This window comes from Phalacrocorax carbo, chromosome 1 (genome assembly GCF_963921805.1).
Source record: "Phalacrocorax carbo chromosome 1, bPhaCar2.1, whole genome shotgun sequence".
Lineage (NCBI taxonomy): Eukaryota > Metazoa > Chordata > Aves > Suliformes > Phalacrocoracidae > Phalacrocorax > Phalacrocorax carbo.
In genome coordinates, this window is record NC_087513.1 from 29498340 (window position 1) to 29522668 (window position 24329).

Here is a 24329-nt window from a genome sequence, read left to right on the forward strand (position 1 = left end):
AGAGCAAATCAAGCAGCTAAAACTTACAGGAAAAAAGAGCAAACGTTAGTGCCTGAACTCTCCTGGAAGTCTCTTTAAGGAAAACCCTTCCATCAAGAGTAAGTGATCACATAAGCATGCTCAAGTAGCTGGTGTTATATGATGACTCATCTATTTCGGGTACGAGTAACGTAATACACCGGGAAAAGCCTAAGTAAACATGAAGTATCCTATATGTAGTTATCCTTTATGCAATTAATTTTAAAAATCCCAAGAATTTATTCATAAATGCATAGGTATTAAATTAGTCAATTAGGGACAAGCTTTATTTTCTTCTCTTGTAGTGTGCATAAATAACCGTGACACAATGAATGGGGGGGGAAAGAAACACAAAACCAAAAAAACCAACAACCCAAATCAGTTAAAAACATACCTATTTAAAAATGCAAAACCACAAAATATGAATAGTTTAAGCAATCGTGTAGTGTATTTAGACAGCCATTTGTCATACGATGTTTGTTGCGCTGTGTCAAAGCAAAAAATCTATTGTAATAATTATTTTAATTGATTTGAATGAAGCTGTTCAGGACAGACCTTTGAAGCTACTTTATTACATAAAGTAAGACAGAAGCAGTATTTTTTAACTTCAATAGAGAAGTTTAAAATATTTTAATAAATGCCTTTATGTTACAGGATTTTGTGTTCCTGAGAAGTAAATAAAACAATAACTCACAGAATAACTACATAAGCCATTTTACAAGGAGGATATACTTTTCTTTCTTTTCTATGAATGTATAAAGCTCTCCTTCAAGCTCTTACTAAACCTATTGATCTGTGAAACACAGTGCACCCCAGGGAAGCAATTCACTTGACGTTATATATCAAATGATGAGATAAATAATGATCATACCATTTGGTAATTAAACGTCTTACAAACCCTTTAACTGACTGAATGCCAGAAAGGTCAAATGAGATCAAACCTTTTTTTGTTTTGTTTTGGTTTTAATTCTTTTCTTGTATTAGCAATACAAAAGTCGTATTTATCAGTAACTATAATACTACATGGCAAAACCAAATAATTAAAAAACACACTTTTCATTCCTATATTATTACACAGTTTGAATACACAGAGAAATTGTTCTTTCATCCTACAGTCCTATCATAACTGTTAAGCTTTCAGAGAAGTAGCCACTCACCAATATAGTGCAAATAACTAGCAGTGTTATTCAATTATGGGAAATGACCAGCATATAGAGCAAATCTAAAATATACCAAAGCACCAAGCAGTTAAAATAAACCTCCTTGATAATTTCCTGTATAGTTGTAGAAATCTGATTTTTTCATTATAAGATGAGTACAGGCCATTTCAACAGTTTGAAGACACTATCAGTGTTCATCACTTTACACATTGATATGGGCATTTTATCTATTAGTATATAGTACTAACTTATATATTTGACTCTAAAAGCGAATCCAAAATATTTAATAAAGAAGTCACCTAAAACTGTACGTGCATGAAAGGTTTTGTACTTTCTCTGTAAATTTGGCAGCTGCAAAGCCAATCAAAAGATGCAGCAAAGTCTGTTTTTACTACAGACTGCCAACACTGTGAAAATCACTTGCCTCAGTGGCTAGGTTTCTCTCCAACACCTCTGTCAAAGACGGAATTCCTAGAAAAGACAGTATCTGTTCCCATATGACTTTGGCATAACCTGATGGGTTGTCATGAATCAAGGCCTTCATTCTCAGAAAGAATAAACCCCTCCACCTTCATGCAAACTATCATCAGCTCTCACTGCCCAGGTAGACTCAGACCCCAAATATTAAAGAATATCTTAGGATCTTCCTCTAGTTATTTTCCTAGAAAACAAAGAAATCTTTATTAGCTTGTAAAGAAAACATCCAACATGTTTCTCAGAAACAAATTGGGATGGATACAGTCACCTTTCACAAACATGCAATCGCACAAACATAAAATCAAAATCTGAAATAACTAAACAACACAACCAGTAACAGCCTATGTGTACATTACAGTTCTGTCTTCTAGGAGAGCAAACTGGCCACTTTCAAAAACCATCCCTGTGCTACCCTAGGTGCTTCTGCACTGCTAGAGCTAACCCAGAAAAGAGAGGTTTCTGGGGCAGAAGCTGAAAGAGAGAGGATTTTCACAAGGCATCTAAAGAAGTAAGGCAGCAGATGAATTTGCCAGATGAAGGACAGAATTTTTCTGGGGAAGTCCTGCATCCATGCTGAGGACTGGCTGTTACTATGGGATGTGAGAGAGATGTGGGAGATACCTCCTTACTATCAACTGCCAGTTGATCACAGTACTTCGTCTTTCCTTGTCTCGAGTCTGGGAACAGAGGTCAAGTTCGCAAAATGAAAAAGAGGTAATTAAAACACATGCTCTGTCTTCTTGGATCTTTTAAGTAGTGGACAGGGTATTCAAGTTCGTAACATAATAATTTCAAAATGCTGCCCTATCAAATACATTCAATCAATTAAATATATAGCTTTTTCAGGCCTAATAAATCAAATAAATTTAAAATACCTTGAATTAAAAATATTTCTGAATTGCAAAATTAAAGGAATATAAATGATAGTAACATTAATACTTCCTCAGATCTCCATTTCTCATATAGTCAAAAAGTACAGAACTGAGCAAATCTTCAAGAGACAGAGAAAGAGCAAATACTAATTTTTCTAAAAGTTCAACATGCAACACTTTTGGGAAAAAATGTTACTTTACTGTAACTAACTGGAATATTCCATTATCTTTTATAATGGAAAGTAAATAACTGCGGAACTTCCACAACAGAACAACTTCCCTTAGAAAAGGAAATAAACAGGTACTCAGATCAAACTTATTTCAGGAGAGTATTATGCATGTGATTTAAGCACTGACCTGTGAGAAGATGTTCTGTGGAGGCTCAAGGGCTTCAACATATGCTCACTTAGCAAACAGCTGCCGCAGTTAAAGATGCTCCTGCCCTCTCCCTCCTTCCCCCCGTTGTTACCTTCCCAACACCAGAGCTGCCTTTTGCCACTCGAGGGCTGATGAAACAACCGTAGGAGCACTCCTAAGTAACTTTTCTGCAAAGTCAAGTAGCACAGTTTAAAGTGCTATGGATCTTCCACTGCATCAGCTAAGTATCCTTTCCACGTTCATTTCCATTTTCCTTTTTGAAAGTGACAGGTTGAAGAAGAGAAAGAAGAAAGGAAGCAAACACAAGTTCCAGTACAGGGGGAATAATGAATTTCTGAGAGAGGGCAAAAATACCTAGAACTGCAGCACCTGTTCATTAAAGAATTATGTGCTTTGGTTATTAAAAGGATTATTGATGAGTCTAATACTTCTGCAGCGAAGAAGAAAGATTTACAAATGGTCATGCTTACCTTCCACATTCCTTACACTACTGCTCAAAAAGGCAAATGCAAAATGATTCTGTCATTAAAGAAACCTTTAAATATTTTTCCATTCATTTTAGTAATTGAGTTCAACATATCAGCCTTATTTGTAAAATAAAATAAATACTAATGTTGTCACTCATTTAGTCCACTTAACCAGTAAAGAGAAACTGGTCCGAGGCAAAATTCCAGTTTAGAAGTTCTGATAGGATGATGATGCAAAGATTACAAAATCCTGAACTTATTTTTTAAAATGAGTAGTAACAATCAAATTTGAGAAAAACTACACCTACCTAAAACTAAAGTAAAAGTCTCTGACTGGGTTGAGTAGAAATTTTATATGTGCTATTGTTTTAATTCTTTAATAAATGATGGAAAGAGAGAACTGGATTTGTATTGTGTCATGAGAATCAGAAATCAAAGTAAAAACTAATGGCAAGGGCCATGTAAAAAAGTTTCCATCCTGAAAGGAAGAAAGCTAAATATTTGCCAACTTGATTGCAGTATGTACTGTTCAGCTAATAAACACTAGTTTCAATTTAGTTGCAAAACATTTAAGACATGTCAAATGTCTCTGTCATATCACACTACCCATCTGCTCTAATTTGAAATGTTTAGTAGTTAACTTCACCAAAATAATACAGAACAATATTATGCTGCAAATTCAATTACAGAAGCACAGGAACATCTGTATGTACTTCAATAGGTCTAAAAAGAAATTTAATTCAGTTTCTCCTTCAAGTATAACAACACTGAATTAATATTAGTCCATTTCCTAATAGTGTAGTTACCTATAAAACTATACTTAACCAAAGTATATAGATCCTAAATTAAATTTATATTTTGTACACACTAATGTACCATGTCCTACACCTTATTCTTGATGCTTCTTGAGAAGCAACAACATATTGTTTAAACTATAGCAAGCAATTTTAACTTTGCAGCCTAATATTACAAGCCTAGTGTTTTCTTTTGCAAAACCTTCACTGGATCTGTCATAATTTACTGAATCTTCATATATCAACTTGAATCTATATTCGTATGTTTGGGTGTAGGACCAGAACCACCATATGAACCAAAACATGACCTGTTTTGCTTCTCTAGAAGACTCAAGTTCAGAAAAAAAACCAGTAAAAGTTCCTTCAAAAATTGTATAAATTTGTAAAAAAATGTGGTACAGTTAAGCATGGCTTTCCCCATCAAATCACCAGTAAAAACTATCTCCTGTAGGCTGTGACTGACAACAGTTACCACTAAATAGCTGGTTTACAGACTACATTAAAAATTCTGAGGCCCAGTTCCTAAGGGACAGTGATCTTTGTCCAGTTCCTAGATGACAGTGCCCATATAAAGAAAAAAATAATCATTACTTTTTTTTTTGCTAGATTCTATAACGCATTTTCCAGAGGAGAGAAGAAATCACCCCCCAAGACAGTTAACACGTACCACTTACAAATACAAAAACCATTCTGACTCAGCTTTTTAGGCAGGTTAACTCTCAACACAATCAAACAAACATGTATTCCATTTTCAAGATCCCATTTATTTTCAGGAATTAGATCTGCTGTTATTTCTTCCATATGCAGTTACTTGTATTAAAGGCTTGCTTTATTACCTACGCTTTTTTTTTTTTTTTTTTTTTTAAATAAGGATTTTAAATACCCAGTTCATCACATTTATCATGGACCGATTTCTGGATAACTTTGAAAGCATCCCAAAAATAGAGACCATTTCTTTAACTGTGTTACTGGAAAACACAGTAAACGATAACGTGAAAATCAGCCTTACAGAATTACTTCCAATATGGTCAAACAAGAGACCGTGCTGAAAAAAACAGCACAAATAAGTTGTTCTGAGAAACAGAGGAAACCACATTTGGTTTCCTTAAGTTTTGTAGAAATCCAAAGTAAACTACTGTTAAGGTTTCTATTTCTCTTGATAAAATTAGCTTTTATTCTGTTTAAATCAACCTGTGTTGGAGCACTCACAGGTCTCAGCATTTTCTTCCAAAAGCTGTGGTAATGCTTAATGGCTTTCCAATTTAACTAGAAAAACTGATGAGAGAGAGAAAATACTTCACAACACAGAAATAAGCAGTGATTCTTTGTCTTGGATCTCCTACTGGGGAAAAAAACCAAGGCAATTCTATGTATATAATTAAAAATCTAATTAAACAAATGTTCTCTGTAGCCTCCTCCAAAAGACAACACTTTCTAAGAACTTAATTTCATGGAAAGCGGAAAAGGTAAATGAAAGGATTAAAACAGGTTTGTGGCAGAGTTGTGTCTTCCTCCAGTCCCTCCCACAGAAAGACAAAGCTGTTGATGACCCTTTTATCCTACTGCTTGAACAGAAAGCACACAATACAATGAGTGAGAAGAGTCTTTCTTCAGGAGGGTGGGAAGCCCTATCTTGCTGGCATCACAGTCACTAAATTTCTCTTTTTAAGTGTTGAAATTTTAAGCCTGGAACTGCTCTGAGAGCGTTAAAGAGTTTTTGGCCAGACGCACAGAGTCATCAGCATGGCAACACCAGAAAAAAGACCTCTCCAGAGCACAGCTGGTGCCAGTGCTCTGCATTGTAAGTACAATAGAGTAATTTTCCCTCTTAAAAATATGACCAGGATGGGAAAAACTGAGAATATAATTCACATTTCTTAGATTTATTCACAACCATATCGGAAATATGAGTTTGACCAGCACTGTCCCTGCCACTGCACACATCAGCACAACTAGCTGTGTATTCTGGCTAACAGTTAATCGGGAAATCCACCCTTACTATGTTTTTCCAGTCTGTCAACTCACTCCTGCAAGTCATTTTCAAATAGCTCATTCATAATTTATTTCAAACCCAATATTAGTGAAATCTCAAAAGCATCCCATCATTAAGTACCAGCGGCACAATCTGTTATAATAAATTTATTAACTTTAAAAAATAAAATTGCTATCTAGCACAAAAAAGGAGCAGACTTCGTTTAAATATAAAGAAAAGAGCAAAATGAATATATTTGTTATTTAAATGACTGTGTTTTCAAGGTGGGAAAGCGAGGCTGCATCTGCAAACCTTGTTCATATATTTTTAACTTATTTTATACTTATTTCCTGTATTAATTCTAAGTGAGTTTGACATAATTTATTGCACTAAACTAAAACACAGGTGTCTTCCTTTCTTGAAGAACTGCTCCAACTAGTAGTAAGGAACCCCCTAGTGTGACTAAACAGACAAACACCCATTGTTATCCAAACAAAAGAATAGCAGGTTTGTTATCTGTTGCATCTTAACTTGCTTCTCATTATGTATTATTTCTAAAAATAACACGGACATACTACACTGCTCATCTACATTGATTCTTTATAAAATAAGTGCTGTGAAGAATATTTGGGGTTTGTTGACCATTATTCTAAATAGTTCGTTGCAGTAGCTTTAGCAGTTCATATTTTTCATGTACAGTATCACACACACTTTTAGAAATATCAGGGCTTATTTTAGCAACCTTACTTGTAATATTCAAGATTATGTCACTTAGTGATTATTAAAAACCTAAAGAAATAACAATTTATTTCACATTGTTTCACAAAATTATTTTCTCAAATAAGATCACCCTCAGTTAATCTCGAAGATCTTGCAATGTACTCTAGAAACAGTACCACACTATTTTTTTAAATTAAATTTTAAAAGACTGGTTATCCATCACCAGTCTCTTAAAGAATCAAAAGCAATAAGAAAATAAAATCAGTATCTCCATTACTCTTAAATTTAAAAGAAAATCCCTCTGTTTGAGAGATGTGACAATTTAAACACCAATGGAAATTCCATTGGAAATTATGATTATATTTTCAACAATTATAGTTTTGGTAAAAGCCATTAACAGTTTAACATCAAGCCAGCAGACACTTTTTTCCTGGTATATTGTGCATAAAAAGTATTCCCATCTGTTTCAATGCTTTGGCTTTTTCATGGGCTTAAACCTGTCAAATTATTCCATTTGATTTGAGAGAATTCTCATATGGCAATCTATTTTATTTACTTTATCTTCAATAAAATGGTTGAGTGAGCATTAGCAACTATGAGACACAAGTTTCAATCAGTCCTCTGGCAAAGGCGTCAATCTACATTAGACCTACTGTGCTGTGAGCTGCAGCCAGAAAGCTGGAGTAAGACGGGGCAACAGTGAATGAGCGAGCAAGACCTAATAAAGCAGCAGTGAAGAGAGAGAAAATTCTCCCTAGACACTACCACACACTGCTTATATAATGCGTGTGCTTAGTTCAACACACCAGTAGCTCCTTAATAAAGCTGACAGCTAAAAAGGAGCTTCAGACTCCAACTTTATTTTACATGACAACTACAGTAATGGTCCTCTGTTCTCAAGCAGGCCACATTTAGAAACCTGTATTCAGTTCAGTTAAAAATTAAGAGTTCTCACCTCTCTCATTCATGTCACATAGAAGAAAGAATCATAAAATTATTAAGATGCACACCATCTCTCCTCATTTCATTTACTTGAAAAAACACGAACTAGCTTTTCACCTAGCTAGGTTTCAACTAACTTTTCCTTAAAAATTTCTATGCTAGAAACCACAAAACAATCGGTGTATTTGAGCAGTAACTCATTTCTGAAGACAGAATCATTAAGGACTAATACCAAGAAATGTGGGGCATCACTTCTAGATGCCATGAAAATATCTCCCAAAGCACAAACTTTGTAATAAGTGATGCAAGTTCATATCTGATATGGGCTGTAAAAAGTGGATTATTGTAATAGTGCTCTTCCCAGCAAATCAGACCATTAAGACTGTACTTAATGTTCAGCTGAATTGAAAAGCTGGCCAGTTTAAATCCATAGTTTGATACTTTATGTAATCATAGCAAAAATTTACTACCTCATAGTTCCAGGCCACAAATTCAATTCTATCAATGTAAACTACTTTTTGACAAAAGCTGCCTTCAGGTTCCCCAAATCAGTAATTTACAGCTATTCACAATCCCCCTGGAAAGATAATTAGAAATTCTACAATAAACACTGTCTCTGTTCTAATACAATTCCATTAAAATGTAAAAGTACTGTTTATGTTTCAGACTCTTCCTGGTGGAAACCAGACTGAAAACAAAGCCCACCTATCTCCATCCAATTACTTCTTGGAATGCAGCTACCATCTTTTCCTTTCAGCATTATGCTGTATATCTTCATCGTCTTCACCTATGCCAGTATCAAAACATATTTGCCTTCTGACTAGACACATGGAAGGGCTAGCCTTCTTTGCGGACGAAGTTAATGCCAATCCATTATCCAGCTAATGGAATGATTTGTACCTGAAATGATTCACATGTCGGTTGTCACCAGCAATGAGTCCTTACATAACTCGAGAGAGTTCCAGTTCAGCTGCAAGATAACTATATTAGATGTACTTTTATACTAATCTAAAAATATTATTATGTTTGCCCTATGCAAAAAAACCCCACATATATACATAGAATGAATATTTGGTAGGTATACAAAATGCATGCATATACAATATGTGTACATGAGTCATGCTGTTTAACGTCCTGTAGTACCAGGAAGAAACAGGCACGAGCACCATGTCTCCTCTTCCACAAATTGCCAATACAGGACAGAAGAGCTAGATCAGTTTAACAATAATTAATACTACAAGTACAATTCAGTTCACTAACACAGAAAATATTCATAATTAGAAAACTTCCTTAGCTTTTTTTCAAAGCCTAATTAACTCAGAAAATCCGGATGTAACTGTACCACTAATAGTCCCCAAAAGTGTCCGTATAAGCCATCAGTCCGAAAATGGAACATTTTTTCTCTGCTTTTGCATTTTTCCAATATGGTTTTTTTGTCTTGGTTTCAGATTTTCCAACTCTAACTCAGTTTCCTAAAACTTATTCCTGAACAGTTAAGTAGTCTATTGAAAGACAGGACAGAAAGGAAACAAGAACTTTTCTCTCTGTTAATTAAAAATGTATTCATGGATCTAACACTACTTTTATGACTGAATCCCAGTTATCAATCAGTGCAAAGACACTGCGTCCTGCCATAAAAAGCTATCAACTCTAAACCGGCATACTGAAGAACTAGCATTCAGAATTTACTATTATTTCCTCACGGACTACAAAAACATTCCCTCTCCACTTTCACATACTGCAAGAAATAGAGAGCAGTGCTAAAAGGGCCAAAAAGATTTTGGCTTTCTTTACAGAAAGCATTTTTATAGATTGTATTTAACTTAAAGTTATGGAACAAAATAATGGGGGAAACAGAATAAGAGTTACTTCCCTCCATATGCCCTAAGTTCCAGACATACTGGAATTCAATAAAATGATACTGCCAAACTCTCATAGATGCACAAATCAGTATTACTGCATTTCTGACATTATTTGGTACACAACATAGCAAATTTCCAGAAAAAATATCCTCTAAAAATAAAAATCTATTGTTGGCTCACTATATTTCAATTACCACACAATTACTACACAGTGTCTATCAAATCACACAGTTCTCCAAAGTATTGACACAGTCTGTGAAGAAACTATCTAGTATTACCACAGACAAGTTACACCATTCAGGCATACGTGTATAAATACATGATAGAAATCAAGTCATATTTCCACTGCTACCTAGATAGCAACGAATCTGACCTTTTACCCTCTACTGGGTAATGTAAGGAAAACCACTGTTTTGCAAATAAAATACTACTTATTAACATACAGCCATACACAAATTCAATGTGATGCCAGTGATGCCTACAGTTTCCCTTTACAGTGCTGTATATCATTGATTTACAACATTACTAAAGTTAATATTGTATCTTTTCTTCTTTTTATGGTTTCACCATATTGACACTGTACCCTTCAGGCCAGTGCCTCTAGTCCTTGGAAAAAGGTGAAGTTAAATCGGAAGGAAGGAATCTGCCTTTCTTATTTCCCAGTGGGTAAAGACAGTGACAGTGAAACACATACCAGGACGGTCTTGTTTGGCACTGCTCTGAATTAGGTTAAAAAGGTCTGTGCTTCTTCCCAGAGGGTGAAACTTTAGAAATCTTGTTATAAGCATAGTTTCAGCACTAATTACTCTCCCATCATTAACTCCTCCTGGAACTACTTTTTTTCTAGCCCTTCTGAACCATGAATTCATTAAAATGGCTATCTCAATATTATGGAGAACATAGGTGTATTTGAATATTTCATAACACCTTAGCAGTTATTGCACATAGCACCCAGGGAAACAATACATATTTACTCTAGAAACAGTGGTGTACGCTGAAGCAACTGGGCCTGGTTCCTATTATGGTAAGTTAGTTTGCTGTACCCTGTTGAAACCTGCATCTGTAAAATTTAGTATCAGGCACCAGTCGGGCACATTTTGCAATTTATATATTAAAATTTTGCCTTAAGTTTTGACTTTGAAAAATTCTGGAAATATTCTCAAGAAATTTTCTACCCCTGTAGGAAAAGCAAAAGGTGAACAATTGCAACACTCAACATGTAGATTAATTCTTTGTTGCAATAGCAAGTATGAAAAATCTTAAATAAATGTGAGTGGCTTGCTAAGCTCTCATCTTACACTAATTCCTTCAGAATGTCCTTTTAAGATCTCTCTAAGGTAAAAAACCTGATATCCAGTTGTACATAATTCACTCAAAATAGCTGTGAAGGCCTGGAGCAAAGCAAGGTATTCAGTGCAGGCATGCCAAGTCCCAGGGTGGTACTACACCCACTAACACTGTTTCTTCACAGGCAGGTTTGGACTGTTAACACCCAAAGGAGTTCAAACAAGATATGAACTCATGGTCCTTAACATCATGCAATATTCCTGGTTACCAATGGAATAGAGATCATCCCGGTTTCAGGAAACTAGGAATATCCAAACTCAGGGATTCATTACTATTTAATCTTGCCTTTTAAAATTTTTATTTATTTGTTACAAAAATATTTATATGAATATGGTCTAAAAGAGTTTTCTAACCGAATTAGCTTAAATATCATACTCCTGATGAGACTATACAGTGAAACTTAACTCCAAGGTTCCAAGACCTTGGTGAGAGAACCATGTTTTCACTTATTTTTGTGGCAGGCACTGAAAAAGCATGTAGGGCAAGCCTTACACGACTTAAATATTCTCTGCTATCTAGTCATAATACAAGCAGTCATACATCTCAGTGAATCAGAGGAAGCAGAGATCAGCTATTTGAGTATGGACTGGTAGGAAGAACAGCAATTCCAGATCGAAATAAAATTGCAAAAAACAATACTCAAAGATTTGTGATGCTTGACCTATACTCACCTGCTTCTTCTAAGCCTCAAAAAGACTTTTTAACTTCAACCTTGAACTGAAGTGATGTCCAAAATCAATTCCAGTACCACCATCCTGACAAGACAAAGAGAAATGTTTACAGCTATTTAGACATAATATAATACAAACAAAATAGAATTTGGCTTTATCACACCCCCTTATTAGTTCCAGAGTGCATAAGCTGATTCATCAGTATTCTAAAAGAAAAAGAAAGAGGTTATGATTTTTAATTTTTCTATTTTGACATAAACATTTTGGTTGAAACGGAGCAAGTTGAGAGAGAAAGATTCTCTGAACAAGTAGTCAGCGTAAAGAGTAAATTCACTATATTCCACAAAGAAATACAATTGTTCATCAAGTTTCTGCCTTGCAGTAGAGGGACAGACAAGGCAAAGTCTTGTCTTACTTTTTTCATTTTTATTATTAAAACACCTAACAGCAAACAAGAGGGAGGCTTCCCTGAAGTAGTTTGTTTCAGACAGAGAACTGCACGCAGTACCACTACCACTAAGTTCACAGGGTCATCTGAAGGAAGGAACAGAAGCTGGGAGACAGTATGCCAATGAAATGTAAATCTATATGCATTTTAGGAAGGACAAAAGGACAAGTTAAGGGGGAAAAATAGCTAGCTTTGAAGCTGAGACTGCAAGGCTGCACTGAAGGGAGAAGGCTGCACTGAAGGGAGAAGAAATAAAGACCATGCAGGCCCACAGAAAATGTATTTAGATTACAGCTATGCCTAAGCACAATTCTCCTTGCTGAAATCAACTGGCACAGATAATCCTACACCTATGCTAGTATACTCACATATGCTCCAAAACAGAGGGGCTGCATGCAAACTGTCTAACAGACCTGGTCAGTATATCGACCAGTATATATGGTTGAATAAACATCTGGGGATTTTCTGGAACAGTGTTAGTTTGCAAAGACCAAAACTGCGGCAAAGACCTGGTAATATTTCCAAGCATTGTTTAATTTGCTAATATAGACATAGCCTTAATGCCTGAAACTCTGCTGCTTCTGAAGTTGATCCTACCAGCCTCTCAGTGGTGCCTCTCGGCAATTCTCCCTTGCTGACAAGGTCAGACAGAAGCAGACTGAAGAGTAAAATGAATGTAGAATTTTATAAAGAAAGACCGCTTTCCCACAGTTTAAAAAAAAATCTGTGTTCCAACTGGCATTATTAATACACACTTTGTTACAAGATGTTTGGACATTTAAAAGAGCTGCAGTTCTAACTTCTTCCTTTGTTTGTAGAATGTAACAAAACCTGCTGGGAAGGTCGAAGTTCCCAGAAAACTGAAAGCTACCTGGCAGCCTCTGTAGTAGAGCAAGTGAAGAAGGAAGAGCAAAGGATGACAGGCTGGAGGAATAAACACTACGTGAAACCCCTGCACAGTAGGACAGCACTGGGAAATGAGAAGGAAATCTTATGAGCTCTTAATACAAAGAGAAAAAGAAGAAAATGTTAAAAACAGGTAAGGATCCTAAGGCAAATATAAGGAGGTGAAGATGGGTGGCAATTCCTAAAAGTTGTCAGAAAGTAAAATATGTGTCAATGAAACTTTGCTTGGTGGTCATGTGGTCACCCTGAATCCAGAATGGAAATGGCCAACCAACGGAGAGAGAAGCATTCACCTCACTCTCCTATTTCCTGTTAAAAGATTGCCAGTGTAGCTATGCTTCCGTACCTTTGAAGTTTTTTGTGCACCCAAAGTCTATACAGAAATATACCTTATTGTTATTTCTTCAACAATACGTGCTGTTTGTTGACAGATGTTAATATGTAAGCCTCAAATATCAATATTCTGTATTTCTCTTTTTTCCTAGATACGTTTATGACAAAAAAAAAATACAAATAATCAGTTTTCTTAGCTTAGATCATATTAAACATCACACTTTGCTTCAGCTCAGACAAAATTCCAAGACGGTTATGATATATGAAATCTTACAACAAAACATAACCTACTTTGGTGAGATACAGCCTTCTCAGATGAAATTTTGATAATATTTTATCATAATTATTCTTAATACAAAAACAACCACACTCATTAGTCTTGATTACTAAAATTTTATCTTTGGTCTTTTTGAATTATCAGGTTTTCTACAATTTTTCAGAAGTCAGTAATGAATATTTAAAGCAGGCACGATCACACCGAGTATATATGACAGATATATCCCAGACAGGTGGCAGGCCCCACCTTTCAACACTCTTTTTACTGGTATAAATCTGCACCTTTAGAAACTTCTCTTTTGACCTATGTTTCATTTACACTACATTCCAGTGTGGTTTGTCTGACAAAGGCAGCTGCCTTGTAAAAATAGCATTACTTTTGTTATAAACACTGATTTGTTTTGATTTTTGTTTGCATCCTGAAACCTGGACCTGAATCATACCAGTTATTCTGGTTTAACAATAACATTTCTCTACCCTCCCTTCAACTGAGCCAGCACTTTCCATCCCTTGGACCACAGCTAGCAGACCTTTAATGTCATTGTTTACTTATCCCATACTCACAGTGCTTACAGAGATATTTTTTTCTATCCTTCAGTGTCTAAGAACTGTTTAATATCTTGCTTAGTATCTTTATCAGTGCAGTTTAATATCTTTATCAGGCCAGTCTTGTTTAATACCTTTATCAATGATCTGGATGAGGGGATCGAGTGCAGCCTCAGTAATTTTGCAGGCAACACCAAGTTGGGCAGGAATGTTGATGTGCTTGAGGGTAGGAAGGCTCTGCAGAGGGACCCGGATAGTCTGGATTGATGGACTGAGGTCAATTGTGTGAGGTTTAACAAGGCCAAGTACCAGGTCCTCCACTTGGGTCACAACAACCCCGTGTAATGCTACCTGGGGAAGAGTGGCTGGAAAGCTGCCCGGCAGAGAAGGACCTGGGGGTGCTGGTTGACAGCTGGCTGAACATGAGCCGGCAGCGTGCCCAGGTGGCCAAGAGGGCCAACAGCATCCTGGCTTGTATCAGGAATAGTGTGGCCAGCAGGAGTAGGGCAGTGATTGTACCCCTGTACTCGGCACTGGTGAGGCCGCACCTTGTATACTGTGTTCAGTTTTGGGCCCTCAGTACAAGAGGGACATTGAGGCACTGGAGCGTGTCCAGAGAAGGGCAACAAAGCTGGTGAAGGGTCTGGAGAGCAGGTCTTATTAAGAGAGGTTGAGGGAACTGGGGTTGTTTAGCCTGGAGAAGAGGAGGCTGAGGGGAGTACAACTACCTGAAAGGAGGTTGTAGTGAGGTGGGCGTTGGTCTCTTCTCCCAAGTTACTAGCAATAGAATGAGAGGAAATGGCCTCAAGCTGCATCAGGGGAGGTTTAGTCTGGATATTAGGAAAAACTTCTTTACTGAAAGAGTTGGAATAGGCTGAATTGGAACAGGCTGCCCAGTGAGGTGAGGGTGTCACCATCCCTGGAGGTGTTCAAAAAACATGTAGACGTGGCACTTCAGGGCATGGTTTAGGAGACACGGTGGTGTTGGGCTGACAGTTGGACTTGATGATCTTAGAGGTCTTTTCCAACCTTAATGATTTTATGATTCTAATTCCAGCTGAACTCCCTCTGAACCTTAGAAGTTTAAAATCAAATTCACAGAACTTTCCAACCAAAGCCTTAAAAGCATCCTGAAAGATATTTTTGTTTTTTAATATAGTTGCAGTGGATGAAAGTTCAAGCAGTTCTGGCACCTTGATGTAGTGTTGTTTACTCAGGCAGGGACACTCTCATCATGTGAACAACAGAATACAATTGAACTGAAACTACCTGCATGCTACTTGTCTTTGACTCATCATTCAGGTCCCTAAAATTTGAGCCAAACAAGCAAATACCACAAACTTCTGTAATATCCAAGAAAGGAAAAGTGCATTGGTCCGTGACTGAATTAATTTGATATGTAGACGCTCATTAGAAATGTTGATTTAGAGGAATTCTAATAAAATTTTTCTCCAAATGATAAAATGTCTAACGATTATAATCACCCACCTAGCACAGAAGCTAAATAGGTGATAGATCCATTTTTGAATGCTGACAATGTAACGGAGTTTAGGTAGTGTTTTGTCACGCCATACACTGCTCTAGACTTTTTATGTAATAGGGCATTATTTATTACGAGCACAACTAACAGGATTTGGCTTTTATTTATGTGAATTTTCATGGCTGTTTCAGGAATCACTAGAACATAAAAATAATTTAATTCAAAATGAAAGCCAAGTTCATTCCTAGATAAAGACATTCCTTTGAAACTTGACTTAAATAAGCAAATATAATGCCCATGTGCTGCAAGCCATTCCCTTTAACTCATTTGTTTATTTGTTGCATTCATCTCTTAGCTTGTTTTATGTTTAGGTCACAAATGGTTAGGATAAGTTTACCTGTCATATGTTTAAACACTGCGTCAGTGACAACATTTTGATTTGAGACTATATGCTTTTATTCGCTATTCTGCCTTGTTGGTGGCCTTTGGTATTTTTAAAATGTAAATAACCCCACCTGAGTGCACTACAGCTTTTAGGCAGTTCTACTATTCAATAAATCAACTGTTATTCTGATGTTTCTCTGTTTCACGTAAGACCTACTTGTTCACATTTTTTCCATAATAAAAATGATTTAAACGGTGCATTACTGCTTTAAGTGGGTATTTGTATAATATATTTCAGCAAAGCACTACTCACCAAAGCATTCAAGAGTATTTTAGAGCATGGTTGAAGGCCACCTACATAAGGTATCTTCAGATGTATTTGTTTTGAATCAGCTAGATTGGGCCAAAGACACAACTGGTTTCAGTAAAGCAAGGACTACTTGCTAGAGAGATTGACTATTATTTTAAAGGCATATATACTCACTGATATCCACAGCTTCCACCTTTCCATCATACAGCCCTTCCATGCAATTAAAACCAAAAGAAGTCTTAGTTCATAACAGGACTTCTGAGCAAGTCTTAAATTGCACTATGTCAACTGGACATCCCAAATTTTATTTGTAAATACACCATTTACACACAATGTATAACATTTATCTTCTAAAAGTATTAAATAAAAATGTTTAAATTTACTTAATAGTCAGACTATGTGTTTTTAGTGATATTTAAACTGCTTCAAGACATCGACACTACAAAAATATGCATTTTTCAAGAATATTATGTAAATTACAGAACTGCAAATAGAAAAAAAATGCTCCTTCCTGAATCCCAGTATTGAGTTAGACAATTTCTGCGACAGAGAAACACTCAGAAGCTCATAACCAGATGAGCACTACTGAATGCCATTATAATTAACAAGAACACACAAAATAAATTAGTAGTTATGTTTTATAATCATTCCAAAGTTAAATGAGCCTCAGAAAAGACCTTCAAACTGTGATCTCATTAGCCAATTTTTACATGCTACTGTACATTACTACTTAGACAAATGAAAGCTGGATTTTGTTATGTTATCAGTGGGTCCAAACAGAAGTACAGTGGTGGTGGGAGAAGCAACCTTTTTTTTTACCTGGTACAGAGAAAATAATGAATCCCTGAATGCTTCTTGAGCTGTCAACTTTCCCCAACTAATATTTTCTAAATTTTTTAACAAATGCTATATACTTAGAAAATTTCACATTATATTCTATCACTAGATAGAACATATTCACTAAAATTAACTTTGAATTTTCACAACGTGGATTTGCTAATCAAAACATCTATACTCAATCACAACAACATGCAACTATGCCAAGAAATAGATCAAGGAAAATAATAAAATTTACAGAAAAGCATTAAAAATTTAGTATTTAATGCTTTGGAAATTGCCAACTGACAGGAAAAAAGATTATGGCATGGACTAAATATATCATCTACTTCTGATATATTCCATTCACTGTGTAACTGATGTACAGGTTACATATAATTCTTCTTGGGTGGGGGGGCGGTGGCTGGGGAGGGAGGGTGCTCCATTTAGGTCTTATGTACCCTAAAGATTAATAGGGCACCAATTACCTACACTTATTGAGGCACACTGAGAAAATGAAGACAGTACAAACAAACAGGAAGCCTGGAGCAAAGGAAATACCACCTCTCCTCAGCCTTCTCTTCCAAAACATCCACAGCAGCACTGTCTGAATAGTTGGGTATACAGACTAAACCACCCCTGAGGCGGGTCCAACTTGCTTGACTTGCACTTACATGGTAGATAACCCATGCTGACGCTAATCTTACAAGTATGCACAATAAAAATATATTCGTGGATATTTCTGAACAATTTATCCAATGTGCACAGATATCATGCCTTACTTTATCATCAGGCACATCTGTCTTTCTTCTGAAAACATATAATTTATTGTAAGACAGCTCAGAGATGAACCACTTTCCACTTGTTGAATTTTCTTATCACAATAAACTGCAGCAGCCTACAGTAATATCATAAGAATATAAACAAAAATGGAAGCAATGAACTATTCCTAAATAGTTTGATCTACAATACCATAAACGCAATGGCACTACATTTTGTGAATTATTTCCAGGATTAAAATTTGTTTCTCCCATTTTCTCATGTGACACGAATAGAAGCGATTCAGGAATACTATCGGAAGAGAACGTAGAAGTAACAACTTTAACAAGTACTATCTCATAAGAGCACATACATAATGATCATCCTGGGTTGTCTTACATATCAAATGTGTTCCTATAAGGAGACGTATGTACAGATTTATAAATCAGTAACATGTAAAGCCAAAGAGCACCTGACCCTTCTGCCATGATGCATGCACCATATCACAGAGTCATTCACTCAGCCTAGGAGGCTGTCTCAGCCAAGATCCTGCATAAAGCAGCACCTGAATTTTGACTGGGTCACTTAGGACATCAGACAGATGCATCTTCAGAACTTTCAAGAAAGGCAATTCCACAACCTGGCTTCTCTAGGCAACCTGTTCTGCTGCATAATTGTCCTTTCTCTGAAATCCTTTACCCTTATATTGAATCAAAACCTTCACACATAAGAGCTCCACACATTCAGACTGCTCCTTCACATAAAGGGCAACCCTCCCAACCCTTCTCTGCCTGACTCTTCTGCAGAGCTTGCATCCATCACCATTCAAGTTGTTCTGCCACTTGGCAGTTTATTCCTCTAGCTCCTCCTGCTTCCTCCCCACCCACAAAAATCCCATCTAAACAAATAAACTGAAAACCCAACAAAGCCAGCAACAAAATATAAAAAATTAAGCAGCCACACAAACAACTTCCGGGGAAAAGAAAAACAAAAGAGTTAAACTCCACCCCAAACAATGCAAAACCCATCTAATCAATCAAAATACACAAAAAATCAAAAACTGCCAGAAAACATGACAGACACACACACCCCCTTAAGCTTCTAAAGATTACAAGAAAAACGGGGGAGAAAGAAGACAAGTAAGTCAAACAATTGGGGGGGGGGGGACACACGACCAAAAAGAAAAGATTCTAGACTTGGGCAACCACAACCTCCTGCCAAAAGAGGCTCCACGGAAATAAAGACAGGCAATTGTCCCACCAATCGCTGTCATCTCCATTAGCTGACTGTTCACTGCATCTGCCAAGTATATGTTTTCTACTTTGCCTGAACAGCAGGTTACTCCCTCATCAGCATGGGGCTTCCATGGGGCTTCCATAGCCTTACCACATCCTCAGTTTGGGCACCTCAAGGACTGCTTACACTGCTTATGAGGTCGGTTCAATACTGATACGACCACCATGGTTAGCTACAGAAAATTCAAGCAGACTAGATGTCCATAAGACAACTGGATCCTCGCAGAGGTCCCTACCCTAAAACTGACATTTGGCATGACTTCATTTATTATGTCTTTTGCAAAGAAGGAGAGAGTTTTACATCCTTGGTGGCATATTTCTCCTCAGAGACCCTGCCCAGTGACCTGAGTGAAAGGCCTCTCTAGAGGACACTGCTCACACATCTCTGCCATCCACTCCTTGGTTCCCTACTCAGAGCTACATTGAACTGTGGAGAGAAAACTCTTACATACAGGACAGTCCGCCCTACAGAAGCAAAAGCACAATTAAGTCTTCAGCTATGCTATAGTTTCATATGGATGACTTCAGGTTACTGGGCAAGCTCAAAGATTCACGTTTTTTTCACAAAAATTAGAGAATGACTGCTCTTCATTATCGGATCCATCTGGAATTTAACAGTCCATTCATGTTAAACAACCCACAGACTCCCCTTTGGCAATGGCCAAGGAATATGACATAGAAAAAGACACAGGATATAAATATAACCCATGTTCTGAACCAATCCCTAAAGGCACCTAAGAAACAGAGCACCTTCATAATACTGAAAAATGCCCCTGTAAGTATGGCAGTTAAATATTAGGGCCATTAGGTAATTCTGCCTGTCTTATATGAGTACACATCACATTGGGGTATGACCCAAAGTAAGTTTCTAGCCACAGTCAATAACTGCTTTGATGTAGATTGCAATCTATGTCCTTGAAGGGGCAACAAAAGCCAAAAAACCCTACCACTATTTCAAAGTGGGTCACTGAATAAAAATGAGTAAGCTCGTTACAAGAAAGAAAAAAGGGACAGCTACAAGAGTCATATCTTTATAGGTGGCACAGAGACCTATTAAAGACACCTTTTGCAAGCTCAGAAGAAATGCATACAACTTATCAAAAAAGACTGAAAAAATCCAGAGAAGGGAGCTCTCAAGAACAAACAGGATGAAGGAGCTTATTACAAAGAAAAAGGCATCCTTCTAAAAGCTTCTAGTTGTGTCCAAGTGAGGAAAACATACAGGACTGCAGTCTCTGGGAGGCTTAAGTAGAAATAAATACACAGTCAGATGTCACAGAGCTGCAGGGACCCCCTGTGGGCTGGGGGCTGGGAGTGGTAGGGGCTGTCCATGGGCAGGGCAGGGCCCAGCCACCCTCAGCCAGGGAGCATGGTTGGCCAGGGGCAGCCGCAGGCAGCCCCAGCCCACAGTATCAGGCACCTCAGTGGGGGACAGGCCAAGGCTGCGAGTCAGGATCAGGCCCAGAGAGGAGCCACCCGCATACAGCCACCTAGGAGCTTCTGCCCATGGCTGGCAGAGAGAAGGGACCACAAAAAATAGGTTTTGCACCCACAGTAGTGCAGATTGGAGAAGTCACAAGGCCAGACACCCTCCTCAGAGAGATGCATGAGAGGATCTGTCTTAAACTGAAGCGCCATTAGAGAAGATGAGGACAAAAAGGCAAACTGAGCTCCAACAGATTATTTCACTAGAGCGTATCCCATCAACAGCTCTAAAGAACATCAGTATGAAATAGCTGAACTTACAATAATGGACAAATGCCTGCTTCAAATTGTCTTGGTATCAAAGGAAGGCGGTAAATATTAAATCAATCCAAAACTACAGATCAGTACACATGGAGTTCATACTAGGCAACTTGGTATAGATTACAATAAAGAAGAGATAAAGAATAAATAAAGACTAGATAAAGTATAGATTACAATAAAGAATATATGTATGTCAATATATATGACATGCTGGGAAGGAGTCAACATTCCAGTATGAAAAGGAAGGCCTTGTCTCAGATGATCACAGTTTTTTTGAGAAGTAACTGAGAACACGGACAAAAGAGATCCACTTGTAAGCTGTGTTATTTCCAAAAATAATTTTATAAGTTCTCTTACCCAAAGTCTCTAAAAGAAACTAAACTGCATGGGAGAAAAAAAATAGATCCTTGCACTGCTTAAAATAACTAAAAGAGATAAATTAAGCATAAGAATAAATGACAGTTTGCAGTATTTCCCAGGAGCACATCAGCAATGGACCCAACGCACCTATCTGTGAGAAGGCCAGTGCTGCTCAGCATATTCAAAAATTATCTGGAAAGGGGATGAGCATGATGTGACAACATTGTCTAACACTAAACCATGGGCAGTAAAGATGAAGACAGAATGAAGAACTGCAGAAAGAAAACATAATACTGAACATGAAGTGATAAACAGCAAGTAATATTTAATGAAAAGGAATGTACAATGATGACTACAGAGAAGAAACAATGCTAACTATGCAATGATGGGCTTTGAACAACTTAAAAATGAGCATTCACAACTATAAATTAAGGTCCTGTGAAAATCTTAGCTCAATTTTCAGACGCCGTCAAACTGAAAAACAGGAAGTGCTAAGAAAGGCATGGGGGGAAAAATGAAACAAAAAGATCATCATACAACTGTATAAATTCAGTGGCAATGCAACAGTGTCTAGCACCTAGCTCTTTCTTCCTTTCCACCCTAGCCAAACAGGTTACTGTAGACCTGTGGAAGATTCAGAGAAAACAAGAATAGTCAGAAGTACAGATTGCTTCCATACAGGCAACAGCTACGTGGACTATGATGCTACAGGTTGGAAAAGAGAGTATTAAGAGAGATATGAAAAAAGTCCAAAACATGGGAAGGGCAGGTCGAAGGCCAACACTCCAGTATAAGAATTAACAAACCAAGCTATCGGACACCTGTTCAAGACAAATAAAAAAGGCTTATTTCTTACAAAATGTATAACTGAGCTACAGGACATTAGAGATGCTAAAGTCTTTGGTGAATCTAGACTGGCTTGGACCTCAAACTGAACTGCGGGCCACCCACCCACATGCTAAGAAGTTTCTCATATCACCGCAGTATAATGCATAAAATGTTGCAAGCTTGCAAAAGCTTAAAACCTTTTTTATTTCAGAGAAAAATAAAAAAGCTAGGTATGGGGCTTCCTGGAGACCAAAAGGTACTAATAACTACAAATGGTTAAAGCAATCTGAAAGGAGGAGAAGAGGCACTAATAGGGCTCATTTTCAAGGACTTCCAGGCCCCCAGCTGTAGCTACATCCAGTTCTCAAGAACCACATGTGCTTCAGTCATGGTTCCCCGTATTCCACTGTGCAGTCACTTATAAAATGGCATCGATTTTCCTCCTGTAAAACAGATGACCCCCAAAGAACCCTCACTGATGTCCTGTTCCTCATCTGTAACTGATGAATGACACACTTGAAGAGCCTTGTTCCTAAGAAGCAGCAGACTAAAAGGAGCATCCCCTGAGCTCTGGACAGTGACTTCTGCATCACTGTGCCGGTGGAGAAAAGCCACATGCTGCTACTAAACACTGACCGCAGCCAGGACAGTGGTATGGCTGGTTACTGCTGGTGAGCAGAGACCTCTGACTTACTAGACATACCAGATACTGTGCGACTATCCTCCCTGAATGTGCCCTTGGATTCTGAGAGAGTCCAGGTCATCTGATTTGACATTTACTCCTCTCCATTCACATTACTTTTGGCTGTAGCTTTTGATATCGTTATTTTGTTGCACTTGCATTTGATTACCATTAGCAAAAAAAAACCAATGAAAACAGTAGCCACTCGTATGTACGAAATGATCCCATGATAGGACAGGGTAATGGTGGAAACTTGACCTTTTCTACTTTCCAAACTTTTATCCTCATATAGTTGTTACACAAGAATGATGAAAACTACAGGAACTGATTGCTTTGAGCAGGAGGACAAGGGGTGTGTCAGAATGCTGGATGCCGGTGCCTGGCTTGAGGAGAAGGGATAAGCTGTCAATAAATGATATAAAAGGTATTTCAAACATGAGCCAGAATGAACCTCCATCTCTCTCCACATGCACGCAAGAGTTCAAGCATACATAAAAGGGATTGTGCATGAGCTTTGTACACAACCATGCAGCTGAACAAAAAGGTACATTTTCAAATCTCTAATCTGCAAAGGATCCAAGCTGTAATACAAAGATCTGGTTCCCTAGTAATTATAAGAAAAAATGCTTTAAATTGTTATCCCTTTACAATAATTTTCTTGTCGCCATCTCATAAATTGCCTTTTTTTTTTCCTGAAAGATATATGTCCAGCCTACGTGACCCAGGTACCTAGATGTACCTCAAAGAAGTTGATCCATTTTTGTCACCAGAAACTCTCATCAATAAAACAGGATCTTCAGTTAAGAAAAAACATATCACAAATACATTTTCATCCACCCTTCTGTTCAAAACCTGCACAAATGCTCACATTAATTGTAACTGTAACTGAAGTCACTGGTATTATATTAACAGCTAATTGCTACGGAGCATGATATGAACATCAGTAAAGACACGAGTATAAATCTAGTCCTGCTGGTCTCCCATATCACTCATTACCAAAATGAAGTATATAATATCTTGTAGATAATAACTTGATATTTTATGAAGAAAAATTTGCTTGAATGGTTTGTTTCTAAGTTGGACCTTAGGTAGAAAAAGTAATTACATATTTTTACTTGGCCGCTGTTAAATAGTTGCTCTGCAATACCCTGGTTGTGCTCCAGCCACACTCTTCTCAGACTTTCTGGACAAGAACTTTAAATTTTATAATGAAATTTGAATGCAGCTTTTGAAAACACACTGTACAGAGGGTCCAAATGTTGCCTGCAACTTTTGGGAGCTGTCTCACATACCTGCAGAACTGCAGTACAACTTTTCACACTCAGTAGGTTTCTGTACGTGATTCCACAGTAAATACAGAGGTAGTCTCTTCTGTAACTATTTTTTATTACCTTTAGGACAATATCGTCACAGCAGTAAAGCCTCTTACCCTAGTGATTTAAACTATTGGTGAAAGCCAAAAAAAAAAAGTGTAATCAAA

General features: G+C 37.3%; 1 protein-coding gene across 6 annotated transcripts in view; it reads right to left on the minus strand.

The window, feature by feature from the left end:
• The window catches only part of FOXP2 (forkhead box P2), a 441997-nt gene that overhangs the window by 287940 nt on the left and 129728 nt on the right, over window positions 1-24329 (minus strand). For all 6 annotated transcript variants that reach the window (XM_064447190.1, XM_064447252.1, XM_064447164.1 and 3 more), the window contains one exon: window positions 11681-11764. The gene's annotated coding sequence lies outside the window, so the exon portion shown is untranslated. The remainder of the gene's footprint in view (window positions 1-11680; window positions 11765-24329) is intronic.